Source organism: Nanorana parkeri, unplaced genomic scaffold (assembly GCF_000935625.1).
Source record: "Nanorana parkeri isolate BGI_ZX_2015 unplaced genomic scaffold, ASM93562v1 scaffold588, whole genome shotgun sequence".
NCBI classification, from domain to species: Eukaryota; Metazoa; Chordata; class Amphibia; order Anura; family Dicroglossidae; genus Nanorana; species Nanorana parkeri.
Window position 1 is genome coordinate 117677 of NW_017306856.1, and position 15107 is coordinate 132783.

Sequence of the window (15107 nt, forward strand, 5' to 3'; positions counted from 1 at the left end):
GGCATATGTAAATTATTTTTGTATCCACAATGTAACCTTAAATCTGGCTTTTCCTTGGTTATAGAGCGCAACAGAATACTGTCACAATTATGGTGCATATGTGATAAAATAGTTACAGTAATGAGGAGTAAGTTCACAGCACTGTTTTAATAAGAACAATCCTGATCCATACAATTTTCTTAACCTATCTTCAGCCAGAGAGCCACATACAAATGTCATGAGCATTACTGAGCTCCACTAAATATTAGTCTTTTTAAGTAAATTTCTGTCCAAACTGAACAGTAGACTAGGATATACAGGGAGTACAGCCCAGCTCTTTTCCATTCAGATGTTGGTTAATACACCAGTCCATCCCACTCCCTTTTGTCTGTAATGTGGTCACCCTGGAACACATCTGCTGGTGACACTGGAGCAAACTTTTTGCTGCCTGTTACTTACATAATATTTGATAAATATTTCCAGAAAGTCAGAGTGAGAAAGTCAGATTGTTTAATTGTGATTGTTGGTGCAGAAAATAGAAAGAGGAGATTACACTGCATAGATTTCAGAAATTGAACTCCTACTGCCTTCCTATTGACCCTCTATGAAGCTCCATTGGCCTAATTAAAGGTCTACTATTTTTTTTATTAAAGGGTAAGTTAGCTTTCCCAAATAATTTGGGAAAATGGATCTACCTGCTCAAATCTGGCCCTCTCTTCCCCCCCACTTACCTTTCAGTGAACGGTCCTTCCCCTCCACTGTTACGGGTGTGTTATCTGTACCCTGTACTGCTGTCCGGTGCAGAAGCCCTTCTTATTGGTCAACGTGGTCAGGTGACTGTGCTGACCAATGAGTGCTCTCAATTTGCGAGCAAAATTCTAAATTCACAGCACTGGGCTGCGTTAGACGGCAGTATGGATAGTACACCCATACTGGCGGAGGTGGAGGTCCATTTGCCGAAAGGTAAATATAGCGGCGAGTGTGCCAGATTTGAGCGGGTAATTTAATTTTCCCAAATTTCTTGGGAAAGTGAACATACCCTTTAGTATAATGCAGTCCGGTTGCATAAACAGAAACAAATGTGGTCATCAGTTTTTTTTTACTGTACTTTTGGGCTGCAGCAAAGGTCCGAAATGCCCTGTGCTGGCAGCATGCTGGAAGTCTGGATCACAGTGCAGTGGCCGGCATGCGACTTGCAGAGTGCTCCAATCAACAGCGCTGGTCAGGGAGCACAAGTCATTTTACCAATTGCACACCAGAACAGTAAAAATATAAAGGACACACACATTTATTGTGACCTGACTGCATTACAATAATGAAAACAATGTTTCAAGGTAAAATAAGTAAACATTTTGACGTAAAGTGGAACTATGTCCTCTAATGGAAAACAAAAAGAAATGTGCTGCAGTACTTAAAAGGAAACATTGTTTGGCTTTAGTCCTCTTTTGGGTCAAAGGAGTATATTTACTAATGTCCTCCTGTGACCCAAACTCAGCATAAAGTAGGCTACTGCCCACTATATGCTGACAGCGCAGAGCCGCGATGCAGCCAGGAAAGATCCCGACAATATTGTCAGGATTCCTCCCGCTGCCTGATTGACAGCTGGCTCTACAACTCCAAAGCCAGAGCCAACTGTGCCCACCCCTCCCCTGTCTGTCCCTCCAATGAGCGCTGGAAGAACAGAGAAGGGAGGGGGTATCCCTACAGGGAGCGGGGACTGACAGTCACTACTCTCTGCAGGGAGAAGACTGTGAGCTGAGCGATCTTGATCTATAGAGCCAGGATGTGAAACCTGCATTGTCACAAGCCAGCTCTGAGTATTGGGAAGAGTAGATTTTACTCTCCCAATACTTCTTGCTTAATTATAAGTGAATCAAACTAACAGATTTCTCTTAGTCCCCTGCAATGTCCCCCAAATATCTGTTGATCCTGCCAGAGAAGTCCAAATAATACAGCTTTCTGTGATGGCATGGCAACAATGCTGCACTGCGCCGGAATTCAGATCAGAGATGCCACTCGCATGTAGGCTGTGCCTGCTTCATTACAGGGACATGAAATAATTTTGCAGGGTGTGTGGCTATCAGCATTGTCACTGCTGATTCACCTGGCCACACCTAGTCCCGCTCACTGGTTCCTGGATTGACAGCACAACCTCTGTTCCTGAAACCCTCCCACTGAAAGCTGCAGTGTCTGGGAGAGGGAGCGTATGAGACACAAATGAAGGAGGATTTGGGTCAGTCATAGAAGGTGAAGGAAGTTTTTTGTTTACGTTATATGGCTTGTACATCACATAGTACCTTGATTTGGTACCTGTGTAGATTTCTATGCAGTAGCCTCTAGTTGTACTTTAAACACAGTTCTTCACTGAATAGGAATAATAACACACTGAATGTTTCACCTTCTTGTCTGGAGTTGCCAGGAAAAAAATGCTAATCAATTTAATGAAATGTTATAAATTAGACAGCATTGGACTGGATGTATACCTCTGAGATGTATTTAATGCAGCAGATGTTCTGACAGATCTTTCAAAGAAGAAGCCCTGCAGATAAACTGCTGTGAGCAATGACAGAGAAAGCTGGGAAGAACACAAGTTTGGAAGTCACAGACTGCAAAATATTGCCCAAAACTATGCCATTTATATATTTCTTAAAGCTGAACACCAGGCCCTGACAACGTTATATAGTAATTGAGACTTATATAGTCATAAGGACATCAACGTTATATAGTCATAAGGACTAACCAGTTACAGATGTGTTTTTTTCTTGGCTTTTAGCATTTCTGTGCTCCATAGTCTTCAAGAATAGTTGCCCTTATGTCTCAGGAGTGCTCTTAATTCCAGTTTACTTTTACCTGCCTCCTATGAGTAGGGTAACTGGTCATCTCACCAACCTCATAGTTTTGTGATTGGTGCATGTCCAGGCTATCTCAATTGAATCAAAGTATCCTCAACCAGGGCCGTCCTTATAATGAGGCAGCCTGAAGCCCTTAGCAACCTGTAACACTCTGGTTGGCGTGTCACATGTTGCTAAGTGCCCTTAGCAACCTGTGACACTCTGGTTGGCGTCCCACTCAGCTCACTCACATCACTGGTTGCCAGGAGCTGAGCAGGATGCTCTTGCTGGCATCCTGTCCAGCTCCTGGCAACCACTGATGTCGGTGAGCTGGGAGTAAGTCGATGGAGAGACCCTCCGCACTCCTCACAGCAGTCCCGGCCAGATAAGAAAAAAGTGGTGCTCGCAGTGATGAATTACCACGGATGGCGCCGTGCAAACACAACTCAACTTCCAAAGGGTCCTCCAGCACATCTGCTGCATTGCATATAAATTATCCATAGAGGAAATGTGCGTGCCGAAACCACACAACATATATTAGCAACATTCCGGTTCCGCCGTTACAGCTCTGGTTTCAGAAAGTGTCATGCTTCACCAGAAACGTTGCTGAGATGCGTAGTAGTGTGTTTAATTATGCACATTCTTCTGAACATTTTAATCATGTATATTACTTATATAGGTTTATTACTGTTGGATCGAGTAAAGAGCAGTACTACAAGTACTCTGTACACCTATCTCCAGCACCTCCCGCCTCTTCAATACTCTACCTTGCTGCCAATTAGCTAGTCCCATCTCTGCCCACGGTGCTGCCCACTCACACGTAACACCAATGACTCCTTCCCGCACCATGCACACTGGTTGGCACTGATCACATGATTTAAAGAGCCCTGTGATCACATCATGGGACAAAAAACACAAGAATAACAAGAGGTATCAGAAATTGTTTATGGGATGGGAGGAGCGTAAGAAATTATCATTTTGTTTGGAGAGCAGCTTTAAATTCAGTGAGTGGTCAGTAGGTATGCTTACATGGAATCAGAGGCATATCTGTGGTAAATAGTGCCTATGGCAAGCACTGAAATTGTGACACCCAAGTTCTGGCACATCCATGCACACACATACACAGTTGAGCTGATAGGCTATAGGTACAAGTATGCTTACACTACTCACTTCCTCTGCATTAGATGATGTCATCAGTCAGAGCCAGCATACTGCAGGAAGTGGGTAGCGTAACGTCCTCTGCCCCAACTCTTTGTTTACATGTGAGAGTAGTGATCGTCTGTTACTGTGGGTCTGTGCTAACAGGACGTCTGAATGGGTCACAGCTTAACTAAAGGGACAAAAAATGCCATTGTCCCTGATTACCTGAGCACCCCACCTAAAGATTCCCTTGAATCTTTGTGTCATTTGTGTATTTCTCCCAGATCTGTGCAGTAATCTATAATAACACAACATCTGCATTTTGCCTCTATGCAGCTGCTTCCTGTAATAAAGACCGGTCACTGCTCCTCTTCTCCTTGTGCTCGTGTAGGGTGACTGGTCTTGTCTCCACCCCCTCCTGTAGTTTTCTGCAGGCATGCTTTAGTGGGTGGGACATTGCAGCTCCCTCCTACAGCTCTGCTCTCTGCATAGACTATGTACAGCACAGTGATAGCATCACCACCACTTATACAAGGTAATATTTAGGTTTGTAAATGCATTTGGTGCACACAAAATGGTTTTATATTCTTTGTGCCTGAATATATTTGAATGAAAATGTTTGTGCCCAGAGTTCAACTTTAAAATGGGGGGTTCCGTTTTGGCTTTAGCCAATCTGAATGCTTTTTATTTTATATATGATATGTTTTGATTATATATGTTGAATTTATTTTGAGGGCGACTCTGCTCACTCTTCTTTTTCAAAATATAATACTGTGTTAGGATCCAACTTTGTTCAGACTCAGAACAGCATAGTTTGCTCATTGATACTAAAAGGAGATGTGAAATGGACCCTAATGGATCATTTATAAAAGTTCCATCTGGCACCAGCGCCCCTAAATGGTATAAGAACACTCTAAATGAACCCATTAGTGTCACAGGGTTCTTGTCAAGCCCGACACTATCTTGCACAATACATCAGTTTATATTTAAAGGTGTCCCAGATCTTTAGACCTTTTATGATGTGACAAATTGTAATTTTTCCATGACATATCTTTCAATGACCGCCTTATTATTGATAAATCTAAAGAGTTTGAGCACAATCAGCGGCACTGGAAGGTCCTTCGTCACATCTCACATTCAGGTGTAAGGAGGTCAGTGAGATGTGGTTCACCTCTTGCTATATATTGTATATGTGCTTAGTTTATCTGATTCTGTTTACTATTAATGGAATTTGCGTAAGATGTTTTACAAGTTGCAATGCCTTTTCATTGTTTATTGGCTGTAATATAATCACTGACAGATTTTATGGAGGAAAAAAATAGACTTCTTAATAAATATTTTTCTTTTTATCACCAAATGTATTGGTATTTATTGATATATTTATTTACAATTCATTGTAACTGCAGGCATATAATGAGACCTTGTCAAGTTCCAGAGATTTAAAGCCAATTTCCACCTTTATGCAGGTATTTTCAAAAAACATGTACACTCTAAGTGCACAGGCATGTGTAGTTGCTGTATATAAACACAGAAACGTAAATTTTTTGTTAGCTTTCTTCCTCATGGAAATGGCCGCCTCTGTGCTCTGCAAGCACTCTGTACACTGAGTGGCCAGATTATTATGACCACCCCATCAGTACTTCGTTGGGCCACGAGTTGACTCCATGAGATGACTTTGTTGGGCCGCCTCGTGACTCCACGAGATGCTGAAAGGTGATGCGAGGAATCTAACACTGCACTGTTGTCCTTCTGTTGTCTTGTACCAGTCTTGCCACTCTCCGTTTTGGCCTAACATTGACTAATCGCTGGTGGCCACAATTCGCACGTTCAGACCCAGATTTTCGGCTGACAGTCCAGTCTTTAAACACTTTAACAATGAGCACCTCTTGAACATTTAACGAATTCTGCTGTTTTGCTGATACTCGCTCCATGGCTCCGAACGCCAACAATCATCCCACGTTCAAAGGCTGTTAAATCGCGTTGTTTACCCAAATCTTCAGAAAAAAATCACTTCTACTGTCGTGGTAAACAACCTGCTTCTCTATTTATAATGGTCTGGCCCTCTAGCAACTTCAGCGCGAAATTATAGCTAATTATAGCTAATTTGCCTACAAACGTCAGGTGGTCATAATAATCTGGCCACTCAGTGTATATTACAACTGAGCTCCCCACCCCCCTATTTATTGGTATTCATAGTGGCACCCTCCCCCTATACTATTGTGTGCAAAGGCAGAGCTAGTGTTCAGTGATCGTGTTACAGAGAATCACAGGGAGGGGGGCAGCTGCCAGCAATATGAGTCATGAAAATGTGCACATGTATACATTATCACTGCGTCTCTACATTACCAAATTAAATGCTAATCACTTACAAAGGTGGAAATGGGCTTTCAAAATGGCACTCCCTTGCAATGGAAGACAGGATATACTCAGTTCTCTGGTGGTCCAGTTTTCATACCTCTCCCCTGTTCCAGCACTACAGCCTTGGAAAGCCTCTTTGGCATTCAAGACTAAGTTTCAGTGGCATTTGTGGCCCGTTGCATGCTGGTTCCTTCCTCCAACGCCTCCGTCATTGCTGTCCATGCCACACCTAAAAACTCTTGTAAGTATATTTAAGAAACGGAAAGCAACAAATGAGTTAGGCTGCAAGAATAACCTTAAATATACCTTGAACTGCCTAAAACTACCTCCTGAGATGCCTGTAGATGCCTAAAGTAGCAATCATGTTTGCCTCCATAGATACAGTGTAGGAATAAATGTAGCCACCCAGGGACAGAAAGTGTGCATTTTGCTGAATTACCAGGTAAAAACAAAAGGGAATAAAATCCTGAGAAAAAGAAAACGAATGCAGCTTCTTCATCTATGGATGGGTAAGCCACAATATATTATATTTTTGGTTTTGGGTTTGGATACAATTTAAGGCCCAGCCCTTTGGGCCATTCTAAGGACCATGAAAATAGAGGCAGTTATAGATGTATTGACACTCATATTAATTCTATTTTTACGTTTTCTTTCATGCCGCAACACTTTCTTCTTTCGATTGACAGCTGTCCTCTACCCACTTTGGTCTGTGGTTTCATATCACTGGCTAGTGTTCAATTCACACACATATAGATAATGCATTCGCTGAGCCAATCTGCAACAAGGCATCTGTAAGCTTCCCACAGCCCAGCAAGGGGCCTGGCTTCCGTCTGTAAAAAGCAACCAAAAGCCATTACACAATTATCTCATCTTATGAATTAAAGGGGTTCTAAAACCTCAGTTTTTTTGCCTATATCTACTGCTAGCAAGCAGTAGATATATGCAAAAAGTTATTTTTTTCAAATGCTTTAACAGCGGTTTAAACTTACCTCGTTATCGCTGCACGGTCCCACCCGAGAATCAGAAACTGCTCGGGCGGCTGCAAAGCATCTTGGGGACAGAGGAGTCAGCGCTGGATCGGAGAGCCGCCGCACCGCTGGAGGGACAGATTAAAACATCAGGAAAGAAGAAGAAGATCGGATTAAGAGACATCATTTAAGGTAAGTGCTGACATTAACATGGGGGGGGAGGGAAACATTTTTTTTACTTTAATGTCACTTTTAGGACAGTAAAAGGTGATTGATATGTATTAAAGATTTCTAAATAAAGTTTTAAAAATGGCATAGAAGGATCTTTGGAGTATGTGGATTCTGGTTATTCAGGGCAATGGAAGACACAGGCCTTGTGGTTTAAAGTTTTAACTAAAAAGGTATCTGTCCAAGTGGAAATATAGGTCCCAGACCTGACATAAGCATGTGTATATCAGTTGTCCTGACACTTTAAATGCACATTCTGGTTAAAGCAGGGGTGGGCAACTCCGGCCCTCCAGCTGTTGTGAAACTACTAGTCACATGAGGCATTACAAGGCTGAGTTACAGGTATGACTACGATAGCAGTAGCATGTTTGGATTTGTAGTTAAAGGGGTTCTAAACCCTCCGGTTTTTTTTTTGCTTATATCTACTGCTAGCAAGCAGTAGATATAGGCAAGAAGTGTAAAAAAAAAAAAATATGCTAGAAATCATATTAAATATTACCTCGTTATCGCTGCTCGCTCCCGCGCCGAGAATCAGGAACTGCTTGTACGGCCGCAAATGATCTTGGGGCGGGCGCATGCGCAGTTCCGATTCTCGGCCGGGAGACGAGCAGAGACGCAAGGTAAGTCTATGGACGCGTGCACCCGCATGCAGACACCGCTGGATCGGAGGGACAGAGCAGTCAGCGCTGGATCGGAGTGACGTCACACCGCTGGAGGGACACATGAAAACATGGGGAAAGAAGAGGAAGACCAGAATAAGAGACATCATTTAAGGTAAGTGCTAACATTTACATGGGGGGGGAGGGAAACATTTTTTTGCCTTTAATATCACTTTAAAGCACAGCTGGGGAGCCAGAGTTGCCTACCTTTAACGGTAAATGACCGGCTAAGTAGTACAGAAAGGATTAGTATGTCCTGGAACTTGCACATTCAAAAACAAGCTAGCAATGGTAGCTCCTATATTTCTCTTCTGACAGTTTCCTTTATGTTGAAGAAACCCTGTCATCAAGTTAAACATTGCAGATTAAAGCAGAGAATAGTATTTTGAATGCTGCCTTGTAATATACAGGTGAAACTCGAATAATTAGAATATCGTGCAAAGTTCATTTATTTCACTAATGCAACTTAAAAGGTGAAACTAATATATGAGATAGACTCATTACATGCAAAGCAAGATAGTTCAAGCCGTGATTTGTCATAATTGTGATGATTATGGCTTACAGCTCATGAAAACCCCAAGAACCCCAAATCCACAATCTCAAAAAATGAGAATATTACATGCAATCAATAAAACAAGGATTGTACATAGAACAATATCGGACCTCTGAAAAGTACAAGCATGCATATGTACTCAGTACTTGGTTTGGGCCCCTTTTGCAGCAATTACTGCAATTACTTTTGCACGATATTCTAATTATTCGAGTTTCACCTGTAGATAATAGGTTTAAAACTTCTGCACTTTTATATGTTAGAAAGCAGCAGCTGACACTAAGTAATATGTACTTTTGCAACAAATGATTCTATATAAACAGTGCAGCGCTAAAAATACAATATTGTATCTGTAAAATAGTTATCCTAAATACCATCTAATATTTAAAACAAATATAAATATGTTCAGTGCCAAAATACATTATCAAAAGATTATCACAATATGAAAAGTGGGCTGTGCAAACTGCAATAAATATCAATGGTGAAACTTATGTAAATATATATATATATATATTTCACAGCACATTGTTATATTGTGATAACCATTTGATAACATATTTTGCCACTGAATTTAGTTTTAATATGTTTCCTTTCCATAAATTATTTCCTATTTCCTTGCAATGTGCCTTTGAAATTGCTAGAAAACTTGACTACACCAGGAAGAGTCAATTCCCTAGAACAGCATACCTGGCACATCATAGCCCTCTCCTCTTCTGGGAGTGTTAGCTCCTCCACCACTCCCTTCACCTTCTTACATAACTTGTAATATTGCTGCTTGGGGGAGAAGAGAAGAGGAATACTATTGTGCAGCAATTCTCAACCAGGGTGCGGTGGTACTCCAGGGTGCCTTCTGGCTTCCTCAGGAGGGCCATATAATTTTATGATAGTAGGGCTCTGATGTGAAGGGGGAACTCTGATGTAAAAGGGGAATTCCAATATGAAAGGGGCTATGATATAAAGGAGGGGCATTGATGTTAAAGGGGGGCTCCTGATGTGAAAGGAGAGGTACTCTTATGTAAAGGGAGGGAGCTTCTGATGTAAAGGGGGGACTCTGATGTTAAAGGGAGGAATCTCATTTGAATTGACTCTTATGTAAAGGAGGGTTCCTGATTTGAAGGGAGGGCGTCAATCCAAAGGATGGAACACCACTGTTTTGTGTTTTTATGCATATGGTCCCCCCTTACATTTTAGATGGGGGTGCTTCGAGATTTTTCATACTTTGTAAGGGTGCCATGAGTGAAAAAAGTTTGGGAAATACTGTTATAGTGTGCCTCTTGAGCCATGATCTAACATACATTCTCGGTTCCCTTATCTTTACTAGATTGGGAATTTTTTTTGTATGTACTTACCATTTGGTCCTTCCAATGTCCTTATGCCCATATGCCTTATACCCTTGGTTCTCAACTGGTGGGTCGTGACCCAAAAGTGGGTCGCGACCTCATGTTCAGTGGGTCGCCACATGACTTTCACTTTTCTAGGTGAGAGGCTCCTCTGCCTCCCCCTAGCAAAGCACTGTCAGGTCTCTCGCCAAGCAGCCATTAAAAATATGCTGCCCAGCGCCGAGTGTCAGCTTAAGGTGGGATGGGCTGGGACTATGGCCACGAAGGAACTCCATGCATCCATACATGCATTGGTTTTTAGCTCCCTCACATGTCCTATAGAGGTGCCTGGACAGGAGAGACATCACATTCTGGTTTCTCTACAGGCCAGGCAAGGGAGCTGTACAAGTAATGCACATATGGACGAAGCTCTGTCACAGCACAGCAGTCCACACTGGACCGCAGGCTGAGGATCCCCTCCAATTCTTGTAAGGAAGGGAGACTGGGTGGACCTTAAAGTTTTTTTGTCTGGTGTACCTTTATTCCGTGCATTCCATTGCAGTGCGACTTGGGTCAGGACTTGATGACCAAGGACAAATGTGGGTCCTGAGGTTACACAGGTTGAGAACCACTGCCTTATACTATCTAGTTTTGCACCCTTCTATTGCTGGCAACTGAGTGAGAGAGTTTTAGCAACTGTTGCTATGACCTGGCATTCTTTGGTGATTTGCCCTAATCAAGTTACTTAACTATAAGTGCAATTTTATCTTTTATGTTTATTAAAAAAGAAGTAAAGCCAAACTTTTTTGGGCTTTACTTCTCTTTTGGGTCAAAGGAGTACGTTTACTATTGTACTCATGTAAATACATGCAAAACAATCAATGTTAAACATTGACATAGAACTATCAAAATACCTCATAATCCACTTTCAGCCTCCTCTGCACAACAACACTCAGATTAGAAGAGCAGCACTAGGAGCCAGTAAGGACTCTATTGCCTTTCAGTGCTGTCAGCCAAGAGCCCGGGCATACTCAAAGAAAGAGAGACCAGAGTGATGACCTTATCAGTGTGCAACGTATGTTATATTCTCCAATCACAGGCTGGTACAGGTTGGCAACCAAAATATTTTGTGGTAGAAAAAAGTGAGGCTATGCTCCCTGGCAGGACTGTCTAGAGTGCAACCTTGTCATGTAACAGTTAAAACCATATATGCATGTATATGTCATCAGTTTGTATAGTTGTTTGTCTGGTTTTTAGCTTTAATATACTTTAGTCTAACACTGTCAAGTCACATCAGCCTTGGCACCACCATCACCCTCCATGATTATCATTATTATAATCACTGATGAACTCTGCTTAATGGCTTGGACTAAATAAACTTGAACGGCTTGCTGAAATCACACATGCTTAAATTCTGTCATGCCATATCACAACATTACATGTCCTCTAGACATGTATAGTACATTACCTAATATTCCGGATTCCCCTCTACATTAACAGAAAGGAGCAGTCAAGAAAGGTCATTGCATTTCTATCAGATTTCAAAGTGCGGGAGAACAGCTTTCATGGTGCAGTCATTATAATTTGCCACTTCATCTCCACTCTTGATTATATCTTAAAAGAGACCTCAGACACAGTGGTTGCCAGTGTTTGTGTAGTTCCACTCAATATATTGTGCTGTCATAACGCTTCACAAATATCTAAGAAAAATGTACAGAATCTCTGATAACATTCTACAGTCCTAGATAAGAGCACTTCTCAGGACAAGACCATGTTGTTCTCTGTGCTCTAACTGAACACCATGGCAACTCATTATTCTCTAGCAAAAGACTTGTAGAGGTTTCCTTCTGAAAGAATGAGCCCATGGAAGGGCTACTTGTTGCTTGAGTTGACTCCAGTTTCCCAAAGGGTATCTGCATATGAGCTCATATCAACATATGGATGTACATATCTTTAAGCTGGATATTAGCTAACAGCGAACATAATTGTGGTTTTGATTAAACAGATGTACTCATTTAAGGGAAAAACACCTCCATATGCATCAGGGGTTTTCTGACCACCAGCGTCATCTCCCAATCCCATTCTTTCGCCATCACATCCCATCCTTCCATTATCAGTTCCCATCCCCCTACCCTTCACCATCAGTTCCCATCTTCCCTATCTTCACTATCAGCTTCTATCTCCCCAACCTCCACCATCAGTTCCCATCTCCCCACCCTTCACCATCAGTTCCCATCCACCTACCCTCCACCATAAGTTCCCATCTACAAAAACGTCTGCCATCACTTCCCATCTCCCCAGCCTCTGCCATTATTTTCCATCTCCATAATTTCCCATCTCCCAACCCTCCACCATGAATTCCCATCTTGCCAACCTCTGCTTTAAGTTCCAATCTCCCCACCATCCACCATAAGTTCCCATCTTCAAAACTTCTGCCATCACTTCCCATCTCCCCAGCCTCTGACATTAATTTCCATCCCACCAACCTCCATCATTTCCCATCTCCCAACCATTCACCGTCAGTTCACAACCCTCTACCTTACACTATCGGTTCCCATTTCCTAACCCTCCACCATGAATTCCTGTCTCGCCAACCTCTGCTTTAAGTTCCAATCTCCCCACCCTCCACCATCAGTTTCCATCACTTTGCCATCAGTTCTAATCCACCTACCCTCCACTGTCAGTTCCCATATCCCAACCAACTTTCCACTATCACTTCCCATCTCCCCAACCTCCACCATTAGTTTCCATTTCCCCACCCTCTATCATGAGTTCCTATGTCCCCAACCTCCATCATCAGCTCTCATCTCCCCACCCTTCACCATCAGCTCTTTTTCACTTTTCTACCATCAGCTCGCATAACTCTCATCTCATAGACTGGTCAGCAGGAGATTAATGTTGCTGTGATTCCTGTGCAGGGCTGCACAGTAAGAAACTCAGGAGCAGAGCTTAAGGTAAGTATTATAGTGGGTGGTTACCATTTAGGGGGATGTACGGGAACATTTAAAGGACAATTTAACTAAAAGTGAAATTGTCTTTTTAGGTCACATATAGAAAGAAATGGAGTGAGGCAGCCAGGGTCCTTTACCTTTGGTTCCCATAACAGCCACATGGTCTTAAGGTATTATTTCACCCTGTCTACTCTGTACTACACCAACTGCTGCTAATATTCCTTCATTTAATACACATTTGCGTATTATCAGTCTTTGGTATATTTTCAGTAGTGCTCTATCTGGAAAAAAAAGGCCATCCCAGTGCTTGGCAGAAATCTTTTGGCTGATGTCTGTATTACCTTGAAAGCCTGACCTCAGCATTCTCCTCTGTGCTGACAGGACAGTACTGAGTTAGGCTCTGACCTTACAAAGCATTTCATATTCACAGGCTTGGTGACAGATGATGCACTGATACCATTAGCTGCAAAGTCATCTTTTTTTTCCCTTCACCCTTTCCCAACCAAGGATTATCAGATACAACAGAACTGTAAAAAACAGTCTAACAAATATGGCTGCCCTCCTGTGCAGGAGCTTCTAATGTAGAATCAGGAACCCCGCTATATTTTGTGCTTTTGCATGGAGTTTCCCTTTTAAAATCCATATCAGACCTCTATCCAGTATAAGGGTCTGGTATGGATTCTGGAGAGGCAACGTGTATTTTACAATTTAAACTGTGGTGCTTTGAGATTTTACATACTTTTAAAGGGTGTAGTGACTGGAAAAAGATTGAAGAACACTGGTCCGGCATTCATCAAAACATTTTTGGGTTAGCTGGAACAGTCCACATGCAATCTCTGTCTCCAACACACACCAGACAATACCTGTCCGTCCCAGAGAAAACTTATGCCACAAATGGGGACAAGGGTGTGACCATAACCCAGCACTGCCACCAGAAACCTAGAGGTCATAAAGAATCCAAGGTCAGTCGCTGAGCCTTCACAGTGGCCTGGAAAAGCCACAGAACACATAGTTTTGCAAGTATGTCTGTACTATTTGTAACTTGCAATCTCAGAGTGTTTGCATTAAAGGAGCAAGCAACCATTAAAGTTGACAGATCAATAACTGCCGCTAGATCAGGGTACCCCCACATCCAAACCATGTATTCTGTTTAAAAAGTACTCGTGGAAATTTAAAACGTTATCCATGGAAGAGGAGCTGCCCCCTTCTTCTTTCGTCTAGGGACTAAAATTAAAAAAATATACTCGCCTGATCCTCAGCCCCAATTGGCTGCTAGACCAGTCCCACCGGAGCCTGGGGAGAAGAGGCTGCAGTCAGTTCTGCCTGACTGGTCTGACAGTCAGGCAGCACTGAGGATCGAGCGTATATTTTCACACCTAGACCAAAATGAGCACTTACAACAAAAACCTGGAGTTCTTCTTTAACTTCAGTTTTCAACCCCTAGAATATGTCATGATTTTTTAAACACAGGATTTACTCTGTGCTGCACCACTTTAAACTAAAGTATGAAGAACTGCTGCACTATATTTATCAAAAGCAACTTATAGGTTAGATCCTACTAAATATGGTGGCTTGTTGTTAGGGACTATGATATGGTAGAGACTAGTGATGAGCTTGGCCAATCAGATGCAGCATTAGCAATGCAAATGCAATGCTAATGCAGGCCCTTTGTGATGTGTAGCTGCAGGTTGAGGAATGCGCCTGCTGCAACTGATTGGGCCAGAAGGAAGATGTGTCGGTCATTGGTTTGAACAGACTTGGGGAAACTAAAGCTGCCCATACACCTATAGATTATCTGCAGAGTTTCTACGGTCAGATGGGAAAAGTGCAACATATTCCTCCATCTACGCTAAACTGTGTGGATGGAGGAATCTCCCGCTGGGCCAAGCTTCAGTATCTTACTAGTCGGTCCAGCTGGCTCTCAAAACACCTGAACAATGCCTGCATCCAATCAGATTGTTCAGGTATTTTGACAGCCAGCTGGGCCGACTAGCAAGATACTGAAGCTTGGCCCAGCGGGAGAATCCATAGAAAATCTGCTGAAAATGTATAGGTGTATGGCCAGCTTTAGGTGAACTAGGTTCACACCAAGCCCAGACTCATCACTAGTGGAGACATGCAAAG